The 13,056-nt window shown below is 42.8% G+C and overlaps 1 protein-coding gene across 3 annotated transcripts in view; it reads right to left on the bottom strand.

Moving 5' to 3' along the window:
• Positions 1 to 13,056, bottom strand: part of LOC112247781 (arrestin red cell) — a 111,208-nt gene that overhangs the window by 62,492 nt on the left and 35,660 nt on the right. The window lies entirely within an intron of this gene.

Raw genomic sequence — 13,056 nt, 5'->3', positions numbered from 1 at the left:
AGGGAAAAGAGAGAGAGAGTAAATGACTCAGGGAGAGGGGGAAAGGAAGCTCAGCAGCAGATAGTGAGTGAGAAGGAAGGAAGATAGGAAGAAGAGAATCGTCTCGAGTTCTATACATCATGTGGTTGAGTCAGCAAGTAGAAGAGAGAGATCACTGGACAAGGTGAAGGAGGAAGGGTTGAGGGAGGAAGGGAGGGAGGGAAAATCCCTACAGTGAAAAACATCTCTATGAAATACTGGTCAGATCACACACACACACCGTGCGTTAACACATTCCTCATCCCCAATTTCTCCCAGTGAATAAAGAGAGAGAAACAGAGGAAAGGAGAAACAATGAACGATTGATGAGGGAGATCATTCAGAGGCCATGGGCAAAATGATCTGATAGAGAGAGCGAGAGAAACAAGAAAAAGAACAAGTGAGTGAGGGAAAGAGTGATTACGAGCAAGAGAGAAAGACTCATTGAGAGGGAGAAAGAAAGAAAACAAAGTGGGTGTGTTGGAGAGACAATGTGTCGGTCTACAGCAGACCTAACTCACTCCCCAAATGATATGAATGTTAACACACATAAACTCTCTCTCTCTCTCTCTCTCTCTCTCTCTCTCTCTCCCTCAATTCAAGGGGCTTTATTGGCATGGGAATCATACGTGTACATTGCCAAAGCAAGTGAAATAGATACTAAACAAAGTGAAATAAACAATACAAATTAACAGTAAACATTACACGCACGAGTTTCATAGGAATAGACACCTTACATTTTTTAAATATAGGACAAAACACACATCACGACAAGAGAGACAACACTACATAAAGAGAGAACTAAGACAACAACACAGCATGGCAACAACACATGACAACACAGCATGGTGGCAACACAACATGACAACAACATGGTAGCAACACAACATGGTAGCAGCACAAAACAGGGTACAAACATTATTGGGCACAGGTCATCTGAATCAGGGTTAGTTTGGCAGCTGGGTTGAAAGAGGAGCGATTACGATAGAGGAAACCAAGTCTAGATTTAACTTTAGTCTGCAGCTTTGATATGTGCTGTGAGAAAGACAATGTGTCATCTAGCCAAACTCCCAAGGACTTGTATGAGGTGCCTACCTTAAGCTCTAAGCCCTCAGAGGTAGTAATCACACCTGTGGGGAGAGGGGCATTCTTCCTACCAAACCACATTACCTTTGTTTTGGAGGTGTTCAGAACAAGGATAAGAGTAGAGAACGCTTGTTGGACACTAAGAATGCTTTGTTGTAGAGCATTTAACACAAAATCCGGGGAGGGGCCAGCTGAGTATAAGACTGTATCATCTGCATATACATGGATGAGAGAGCTTCCTACTGACTGAGCTATGATGTTGATGTAAATTGAGAAGAGCGTGGGGCCTAGGATTGAGCCTTGGGGTACACCCTTGGTGACAGGCAGTGGCTGAGACAGCAGATGTTCTGACTTTATACACTGCACTCTTTGAGAGAGGTAGTTAGTAAACCAGGCCAAAGACCCCTCAGAGACACCAATACTCCTTAGTAGAATGGAATGGTCTACCGTATCAAAAGCTTTGGCCAAGTCAATAAAAATAGCAGCACAACATTGCTTAGAATCAAGGGCGATGGTGACATCATTGAGGACCTTTAAGGTTGCAGTGACACATCCATAACCTGAGTGGAAACCAGATTGCATACCAGAGAGGATACTATAGACATCAAGAATACCAATCAGTTGATTATTGACAAGTTTTCCAACACTTTTGATAAACAGGGCAAAATAGAAATAGGCCTATAACAGTTAGGATCAGCTTGATCTCCCCCTTTAAATAAAGGACGAACCGTGGCTGCCTTCCAAGCAATGGGAACCTCCCCAGAGAGGAGAGACAGGTTAAAAAGGTCAGAGATAAGCTTGGCTATGATAGGGTATGATAGGGTATGATAGGCAATGATAACCTTAAAGAAGAAAGGGTCTAAACCATCTGACCTAGATGGTTTTTTGGGGTCAAGTTTCAGGAGCTCCTCTAGCACCTCAGACTCAGTGACTGCCTGCAGGGAGAAACTTTGTAGCAGGGCAAGGGAAAAAAAGAGGGAAAAGCATCAGGGCTAGACGCATTAGAAGGGGTGGGAGATGTTGGATGGGTAAGGAGGCATGGCTGAGTCAAATACGAATCCTGACTTAATGAAATGGTGATTAAAGAGCTCCACCGTGTGCTTCTTGTCAGTAACAACCACATCATCAACATTAAGGGACATGGGAAGCTGTGAAGAGGAGGGTTTATTCTTCAGGTATTTAACTGTTTCTAGAACTTCTTGGGGTTAGACACACAGAGCGAAAACTTCTCTTTAAAGTAACTAACTTTGGCCTTTCCTGCTAGCCTGAGTGCATTTTTTTCTCATTTGCCTGAACGAGAGCCAGTCAGCCTGAGTATGCGTGTACCGAACCCAAATGCAATTCCTGAGGTGGAGTAACTCTGCAAGATCACTGTCGAACCAGGGGCTGAACCTGTTTTTAATTCTCATTTTCTTTATGGGGGCGTGTTTGTTAACAATAGCACTGAAAATTTCACTCCCCCACCTTTGGAAGATCTGTCTTGCCGAAAAGTTTATAACCAGAAAGGTTAACATCAGTATTCAAAACACTCTTCCTTAACCACGTCTTAGTAATGGCCAACACATCTGGATTGGAGCTGTGAACCCAGACTTTCAATTGATACATTTTAGATAATAAGCTTCTATTGTTAACGTGCAGAAAAGCCAGACTTTTATTAGAGCAGAAATCAGTGAAGCAGATATCAGAGCACAAGTCAGAATTGGGGCTAGCAACAGTAGATGGGCCAGGGTGTACATACACATTTCCAGATATCATCAACAGTAATACAATCAATACTGTTTAGAATGTACTGTTTAGTAACATCGTACTCAGTTAGCCACAAATATCAACTACTAATCATCCATACCAAGAAGGTGCCATCTATTGCGCAATCGCGCATGTTCCCCGCCATTCATTCATTTTTGTAGAGCACGTCCCCTATTCTGATTATCAGCTGTTGTCAAGCACACATGGGCGTGAAAACACGATTCTCTTCCTCAATAGTATGCAGTGAATTCTACTAGAGAAAAGCCAAAATTAATATGACATCCTGGCATTTAAAACATACACAATAATCACAATTTCCCATACTATAAAGCATTATATTTTCATACTCAAAAAGCCTACGCAAGTATGGTTATTCAGACTAGCTATCTAGAGCTACTTGGAACCCTACTAATCCATGACTGGTCTATCGACATCACCGCACGAGGAGGCAAAAACAGACTTACCTCCATCGCGACATCCCCTAAAGGCCCTTCTGCTTACTTGCTAGCCCCGGTCTGCTAATTGCTAGCTTGCTAGCCCCAATCTGCTAACTGCTAGCTTGCTAGCCCCGATCTGCTAACTGCTAGCTTGTTAGCACCGGCCTACTAACTGCTAGCTTGTTAGCCCCGGCCTACTAACTGCTAGCTTGTTAGCCCCGGCCTGCTAACTGTCTGAATCACCGTGTCCCCAGCCAGCCCAACCACTCACTGGACCCAAATGATCACTTGGCTACGCATACCTCTCTCTAATATCAATATGCCTCGTCAATTACTGTCCTGGTTAGTGATTACTGTCTTATTTCACTGTAGAGCCTCTAGCCCTGCTCAATATGCCTTAACCAACCATGTTGTTCCACCTCCTACATATGCGATGACATCACCTGGTTTAAACATCTCTAGAGACTATATCTCTCTCATCATTACTCTATGCCTAGGTTTACCTCCAATGTACTCACATCCTACCTTACCTTTGTCTGTACACCATGCCTTGAATCTATGCTATTGTGCCCAGAAACCTGCTCCTTTTACTCTCTGTTCCAAACTTGCTTCGGCCAGTTTGTATAGCCTTTAGCCGAACCCTTAATCCAGGTCCTGCAGTGCCTAGCTCCACTCCCACTCCCCAGGAGCTCTCATTTGTTGACTTCTGTGACCGCAAAAGCCTTGGTTTCATGTATGTTAACATTAGAAGCCTACTCCCTAAGTTTGTTTTACTCACTGCTTTAGCACACTCTGCCAACCCGGATGTCTTAGTCGTGTCTGAATCCTGGCTTAGGAAAAACACCAAAAACCCTGAAATCTCCATCCCTAACTATAACATTTTCCACCAAGATAAAACTGTCAAAGGCGGCGGTGTTGTGATCTACTGCAAAGATAACGTTCTGTCTTACTTTCCAGGTCTGTACCCAAACAATTCGAGCTTCTACTTCTAAAAATGCACCTTTCCTTAACAAGTCTCTCACCGTTGCCGCTTGCTATAGACCACCCTCTGCCCCCAGTTGTGCCCTCGACACCATATGTGAATTGATTGTCCCCCATCTATCTTCTGAGCTCATCCTACTAGGTGACCTAAACTGGGACATGCTTAACACCCCGGCCATCCTACAATCTAAGCTTGATGCCCTCAATCTCACACAAATGATCAATGAACATACCAGGTACAACCCCAAATCCGTAAACACGGGCACCCTCATAGATATCATCCTAACTAACTCGCCCTCCAAATACACCTCTGCTGTTTTCAACCAAGATCTCAGCGATCACTGCCTCATTGCCTGCATCCATAATGGCTCTGCGGTCAAACGACCACCCCTCATCACTGTCAAACACTCCCTGAAACACTTCAGCGAGCAGGACTTTCTAATCGATCTGGCCAGGGTATACTGGAATGACATTAACCTCATCCCGTCAGTAGAGTGCTTTCCTCACCATCTTAAATAAGCATGCTCCATTCAAAAAAATGTGGAACTAGGAATAGATATAGTCTGGTTAGACTGTAAACTCTCCTTCCAGACTCACATTAAGCATCTCCAATCCAAAGTTACATCTAGAATCGGGCTTTATATATCGCAACAAAGCATCCTTCACTCATGCTGCCAAACAAACCCTCGTAAAACTGACCATCCTACCGATCCTCGACTTCGGCGATGTCATTTACAAAATAGGCTCCAACACTCTACTCAACAAATTGGATGCAGTCCATCACAGTGCCATCCGTTTTTTCACCAAAGCCCCATATACTACCCACTACTGCGACCTGTATGCTCTCGTTGGTTGGCCCTCGCTTCATACTCATCGCCAAACCCACTGGCTCTAGGTAATCTACAAGTCTCTGCTAGGTAAAGTAACCTCTTATCTCAGCTCACTGGTCACCATAGCAGCACCCACTCGTAGCACACGCTCCAGCAGGTATATCTCACTGGTCACCCCCAAAACCAATTCCTCCTTTGGTCGCCTTTCCTTACAGTTCTCTGCCGCCAATTGACTGGAACGAACTGCAAAAATCACTGAAGCTGGAGACTCTATTCTCCATCACTAGCTTTAAGCACCAGCTGTCAGAGCAGCTCACAGATCACTGCACCTGTACATAGCCCATCTGTAAACAGCCCATCTATCTACCTCATCCCCATACTGTATTTATTTATTTATCTTGCTCCTTTGCACCCCAGTATCTCTACTTGCACATTCATCTTCTGCACATCTACCATTCCAGTGTTTAATTGCTATATTGTAATTACTTTGCCACCATGGCCTATTTATTGCCATAACTCCCTTATCTTACCTCATTTGCACTCACTGTATATAGACTTTTTGTTTTCTTTTTTCTACTGTATTATTGACTGTATGTTTTTTTTAAATTCCATGTGTAACTCTGTTGTATGTGTCGAACTGCTATGCTTTATCTTGGCCAGGTCGCAGTTGCAAATGAGAACTTGTTCTCAACTAGCCTCCCTGGTTAAATAAAGGTGTTCTCAACTAGCCTCCCTGGTTAAATAAAGGTGTTCTCAACTAGCCTCCCTGGTTAAATAAAGGTGTTCTCAACTAGCCTCCCTGGTTAAATAAAGGTGTTCTCAACTAGCCTCCCTGGTTAAATAAAGGTGTTCTCAACTAGCCTCCCTGGTTAAATAAAGGTGTTCTCAACTAGCCTCCCTGGTTAAATAAAGGTGTTCTCAACTAGCCTCCCTGGTTAAATAAAGGTGTTCTCAACTAGCCTCCCTGGTTAAATAAAGGTGTTCTCAACTAGCCTCCCTGGTTAAATAAAGGTGTTCTCAACTAGCCTCCCTGGTTAAATAAAGGTGTTCTCAACTAGCCTCCCTGGTTAAATAAAGGTGTTCTCAACTAGCCCCCTGGTTAAATAAAGGTGTTCTCAACTAGCCTACCTGGTTAAATAAAGGTGTTCTCAACTAGCCTCCCTGGTTAAATAAAGGTGTTCTCAACTAGCCTCCTGGTTAAATAAAGGTGTTCTCAACTAGCCTACCTGGTTAAATAAAGTTGTTCTCAACTAGCCTACCTGGTTAAATAAAGGTGTTCTCAACTAGCCTCCCTGGTTAAATAAAGGTGTTCTCAACTAGCCTCCCTGGTTAAATAAAGGTGTTCTCAACTAGCCTCCCTGGTTAAATAAAGGTGTTCTCAACTAGCCTCCCTGGTTAAATAAAGGTGTTCTCAACTAGCCTCCTGGTTAAATAAAGGTGTTCTCAACTAGCCTCCTGGTTAAATAAAGGTGTTCTCAACTAGCCTACCTGGTTAAATAAAGGTGTTCTCAACTAGCCTCCCTGGTTAAATAAAGGTGTTCTCAACTAGCCTCCCTGGTTAAATAAAGGTGTTCTCAACTAGCCTCCCTGGTTAAATAAAGGTGTTCTCAACTAGCCTCCCTGGTTAAATAAAGGTGTTCTCAACTAGCCTCCCTGGTTAAATAAAGGTGTTCTCAACTAGCCTCCCTGGTTAAATAAAGGTGTTCTCAACTAGCCTCCCTGGTTAAATAAAGGTGTTCTCAACTAGCCTCCTGGTTAAATAAAGGTGTTCTCAACTAGCCTACCTGGTTAAATAAAGGTGTTCTCAACTAGCCTCCCTGGTTAAATAAAGGTGTTCTCAACTAGCCTCCCTGGTTAAATAAAGGTGTTCTCAACTAGCCTACCTGGTTAAATAAAGTTGTTCTCAACTAGACTACCTGGTTAAATAAAGGTGTTCTCAACTAGCCTCCCTGGTTAAATAAAGGTGTTCTCAACTAGCCTCCCTGGTTAAATAAAGGTGTTCTCAACTAGCCTCCCTGGTTAAATAAAGGTGTTCTCAACTAGCCTCCCTGGTTAAATAAAGGTGTTCTCAACTAGCCTACCTGGTTAAATAAAGGTGTTCTCAACTAGCCTCCCTGGTTAAATAAAGGTGTTCTCAACTAGCCTCCCTGGTTAAATAAAGGTGTTCTCAACTAGCCTCCTGGTTAAATAAAGGTGTTCTCAACTAGCCTTCCTGGTTAAATAAAGGTGTTCTCAACTAGCCTCCCTGGTTAAATAAAGGTGTTCTCAACTAGCCTCCCTGGTTAAATAAAGGTGTTCTCAACTAGCCTCCCTGGTTAAATAAAGGTGTTCTCAACTAGCCTACCTGGTTAAATAAAGGTGTTCTCAACTAGCCTCCCTGGTTAAATAAAGGTGTTCTCAACTAGCCTCCCTGGTTAAATAAAGGTGTTCTCAACTAGCCTCCCTGGTTAAATAAAGGTGTTCTCAACTTGCCTCCCTGGTTAAATAAAGGTGTTCTCAACTAGCCTACCTGGTTAAATAAAGGTGTTCTCAACTAGCCTCCCTGGTTAAATAAAGGTGTTCTCAACTAGCCTCCCTGGTTAAATAAAGGTGTCCTCAACTAGCCTCCTGGTTAAATAAAGGTGTTCTCAACTAGCCTACCTGGTTAAATAAAGGTGTTCTCAACTAGCCTCCCTGGTTAAATAAAGGTGTTCTCAACTAGCCTCCCTGGTTAAATAAAGGTGTTCTCAACTAGCCTACCTGGTTAAATAAAGGTGTTCTCAACTAGCCTCCCTGGTTAAATAAAGGTGTCCTCAACTAGCCTCCCTGGTTAAATAAAGGTGTTCTCAACTAGCCTCCCTGGTTAAATAAAGGTGTTCTCAACTTGCCTCCCTGGTTAAATAAAGGTGTTCTCAACTAGCCTACCTGGTTAAATAAAGGTGTTCTCAACTAGCCTCCCTGGTTAAATAAAGGTGTTCTCAACTAGCCTACCTGGTTAAATAAAGGTGTTCTCAACTAGCCTACCTGGTTAAATAAAGGTGTTCTCAACTAGCCTCCCTGGTTAAATAAAGGTGAAATCAAAATAAAAACACTTTAAAAAGACATGGACTCCAACAGACACATGGACTCCAACAGACACATGGACTCCAACAGACACATGGACTCCAACAGACACATGGACTCCAACAGACACATGGACTCCAACAGACACATGGACGCACGCAACAAACACAGACAAGCACACACACGAAAACGAAGGTAATCATACACAGTCACTAAAAGGTTACCAATCAATGATCGAGTGTGACTGCATGTACTCCCATTTAGCTGTTAATCCACTGTGTGTGTGTGTGTGTTTGGACACTTACACAACCCCCTAAATGGGTTCTATTTCATTCCCATGGCAGGCAGATGGGGCTTGCATGCATTGCCATGGAAACAGAAGAAGACCAAAAAAGTATATGATACAACATGTAAATAAATGAATCACAAAACTGACCTGACTAGAACCACAATCCCACAAAGAGTCTGAGGAAGTAGCCAAGAGACAAACACACACACAGACTTGACATGGGATAGAGTGTCCTAACACTAGTTCAGGAAGTCCATATGGGAATATGCTGAGACAGACAGACAGACAGACAGACAGACAGACAGACAGACAGACAGACAGACAGACAGACAGACAGACAGACAGACAGACAGACAGACAGACAGACAGACAGACAGACAGACAGACAGGACAGACAGAAAGGGAGAGACAGAGAGAGAAAGAGAGAGAAAGAGAGGGAAGAAAATAAAGAGAGAGAGAGTGACCAGTCCATCCCTGTAGCAAGGTCAACAGCAGTCCAAACAAGATACAGAGAGATAGCTGAAAGAACTGGACCAAAACACATCAACATTTAAAAGTGGTTTTCCATTGGACTCAAAAAGACAGTCTTTCACTGTCTTTTCACAGTAAGGAGTTGGGAGATTTTATTTTTTCAACGCTGACTCTTAATACTTCCATCTTATTTGAGACTAGTTTGTTAAGACCAGCTGAGGTTCATGATATAAAACTACAACACAGAGTATATTGATGAATTGTGGGTAAGGCCCCTCGATATAAAACTACAACACAGAGTTTGTTGATGGATTGTGGGTAAGGCCCCTCAATATAAAACTACAACACAGAGTATATTGATTGATTGTGGGTAAGGCCCTGCGATATAAAACTACAACACAGAGTAGGTTGATGGATTGTGGGTAAGGCCCTGCGATATAAAACTACAACACAGAGTATGTTGAGGGATTGTGGGTAAGGCCCTGCGATATAAAACTACAACACAGAGTATGTTGATGGATTGTGGGTAAGGCCCTGCGATATAAAACTACAACACAGAGTATGTTGAGGGATTGTGGGTAAGGCCCTGCGATATAAAACTACAACACAGAGTATGTTGATGGATTGTGGGTAAGGCCCTGCGACAGACTAGCATTCTGCACTATCCAGGGGGTGCACTATCAAACTGCCTCTCGCTACAGAAACAGGAGATGGACTCCTGCTCCTATGGACCTGTCTGACTCAGACAGGGTTTACTTAATTACCATACAGAATGAGATGTTATAATGTTGTGTAATAAAACAATAGAAGACTAAGCAGAAGTAAAGGTCAGATTGTTAATGTTAGTGTTTCTCTCTTCAATCCATTAGACTAGGACTACCAACAGACCCTGACATCTAGAAACACAGCACTGATATAGTCAAACATATACAGAAACATTCACATCGGCCCAGAGGGAATGCAAATATTAGTGACACCAGACACCAGTGTACATGGCACACACACACACACACACACACACACATTTCCTTACTCCTCTCTCTCCCTACGTGGCTCTATCCAATCACAGCTAAGCTTCCGAGAAGACCATCGCAGCTGTGAGACATCATCATGATGACTGTTTGTCAATAGAACCCCTCTCAGCGCAAGGACAGTCTGTCTGTCTGTCTGTCTGTCTGTCAAAAGAGAGAGACAGAGAGAAAGACTAGAGAAACACATTATAGAGAGAGAGAGAGAGAGAGAGAGACTAGAGAAACACATTATAGAGAGAGAGAGAGAGAGAGAGAGACTAGAGAAACACATTAGAGAGAGAGAGAGAGAGAGAGAGACTAGAGAAACACATTAGAGAGAGAGAGAGAGAGAGAGAGAGAGAGAGAGAGAGAGGAGTAATGAAATGTGTGTACAGTCAGGAAAGTGTTAAGCCAAGAGTAACTGAACTGATCAACACCAGCCAGGTCACCCGTGATACAAGTCAGTATTCGATGTCCATCCATGTCTGAGGATGTCGGGAGATGGCTTGGAAACCAGCCATTAGAGGCAACAGTGGCCGCTGTTACCTTCAAGATGTGTAAGCATCTGGGTCCAAAGGTTGCAGGTTCAAATCCAGCAATAGAAAGTTATTTTTGATTTAAACCTATCCCTATCCCTTAACCCTAACCTTCTCCCTTACCTTAACCCTTACCTTAACCAATCTGATTGAATGCCTACTTACATTTTACGTTTGAGAAACATGGATGAACGTCTAACTCTGAAGCGAGACTGGGAGAACACAGTGTGTGTGTGCGACCACACAAAACAATGAAGAGTCTATGAAATGCTGACTCTGCGACGCTAAAAGGAAGCATGAAGTACAGTGGAGTTCATACTCTCTCTCACACACACACACGCACGCACATACACACACACACTGAGTTTTGCGCAGTCAGATCAATAGTATTCTTTAGTGCCATGATCTGACGTCTCAGTGGAATTCATTATGTTAATAGTTTCAGTGTCTTATCAAATCAAATCCCATTTTATTGGTCACATACACATGGTTAGCACATGTTATTGGTCACATACACATGGTTAGCACATGTTATTGGTCACATACACATGGTTAGCAGATGTTAATGGTCACATACACATGGTTAGCACATGTTATTGGTCACATACACATGGTTAGCAGATGTTATTGACCACAGACAAATGGTTAGCGTATGTTATTGGTCACATACACATGGTTAGCAGATGTTATTGGTCACAGACACATGGTTAGCACATGTTATTGGTCACATACACATGGTTAGCAGATGTTATTGACCACAGACAAATGGTTAGCGTATGTTATTGGTCACATACACATGGTTAGCAGATGTTATTGGCCACAGACACATGGTTAGCACATGTTATTGGTCACATACACATGGTTAGCAGATGTTATTGGTCACATACACATGGTTAGCAGATGTTATTGGTCACATACACATGGTTAGCAGATGTTAATGGTCACATACACATGGTTAGCACATGTTATTGGTCACATACACATGGTTAGCAGATGTTATTGACCACAGACAAATGGTTAGCGTATGTTATTGGTCACATACACATGGTTAGCAGATGTTATTGGTCACAGACACATGGTTAGCAGATGTTATTGGTCACATACACATGGTTAGCAGATGTTATTGGCCACAGACACATGGTTAGCATATGTTATTGGCCACAGACACATGGTTAGCAGATGTTATTGGTCACATACACATGGTTAGCAGATGTTATTGGTCACAGACACATGGTTAGCAGATGTTATTGGTCACATACACATGGTTAGCAGATGTTATTGGCCACAGACACATGGTTAGCATATGTTATTGGCCACAGACACATGGTTAGCAGATGTTAATGTGAGTGTAGTGAAATGCTTGTGCTTCTAGTTCCGACAGTGTAGTAGTATCTAACAAGTAATATCTAATAATTTAACGACAACTACCTTATACACACAAATCTAAGTAAAGGAATGGAATTAAGACTACATAACTATATGGATGAGCAATGTCAGAGCAGCATAGACTAAGATAAAGTAGATAGAATACAGTATATACGTATGAGATGAGTAATGCAAAATATGTAAACATGATTAAAGTGACTAGTGTTCCTTTTATAAGAGTGGCCAATGATTTCAAGTCTATGTACAGTGGGGCAAAAAAGTATTTAGTCAGCCACCAATTGTGGAAGTTCTCCCACTTAAAAAGATGAGAGAGGGCTGTAATTTTCATCATAGGTATGAATTTATTTGCAAATTATGATGGAAAATAAGTATGTGGTCAATAACAAAAGTTTATCGCAATACTTTGTTATATACCCTTTGTTGGCAATGACAGAGGACAAACGTTTTCTGTAAGTCTTCACAAGGTTTTCACACACTGTTGCTGGTATTTTGGCCCATTCCTCCATGTAGATCTCCTCTGGAGCAGTGATGTTTTGGGGCTGTTGCTGGGCAACACAGACTTTCAACTCCCTCCAAAGATTTTCTATGGGGTTGAGATCTGGAGACTGGCTAGGCCACTCCAGGACCTTGAAATGCTTCTTACAAAGCCACTCCTTCGTTGCCTGGGCGGTGTGTTTGGGATCATTGTCATGCTGAAAGACCCAGCCACGTTTCATCTTCAATGCCCTTGCTGATGGAAGGAGGTTTTCACTCAAAATCTCACGATACATGGCCCCATCCATTCTTTCCTTTACACGGATCAGTCGTCCTGCTCCCTTTGCAGAAAAACAGCCCCAAAGCATGATGTTTCCACCCCCATGCTTCACAGTAGGTATGGTGTTCTTTGGATGCAACTCAGCATTCTTTGTCCTCCAAACACGACGAGTTGAGTTTTTACCAAAAAGTTATATTTTGGTTTCATCTGACCATATGACATTCTCCCAATCTTCTTCTGGATCATCCAAATGCTCTCTAGCAAACTTCAGACGGGCCTGGACATGTACTGGCTTAAGCAGGGGGACACGTCTGGCACTACAGGATTTGAGTCCCTGGCGGCGTAATGTGTTACTGATGGTAGGCTTTGTTACTTTGGTCCCAGCTCTCTGTAGGTCATTTACTAGGTCCCCCCGTGTGGTTCTGGGATTTTTGCTCACCGTTCTTGTGATAATTTTGACCCCACGGGGT

Source organism: Oncorhynchus tshawytscha, linkage group LG10, assembly GCF_018296145.1.
Source record: "Oncorhynchus tshawytscha isolate Ot180627B linkage group LG10, Otsh_v2.0, whole genome shotgun sequence".
Taxonomy (NCBI): Eukaryota; Metazoa; Chordata; class Actinopteri; order Salmoniformes; family Salmonidae; genus Oncorhynchus; species Oncorhynchus tshawytscha.
Note: the sequence above shows the minus strand (reverse complement) of the source record. Positions and strands in the feature narration are given on the sequence as shown.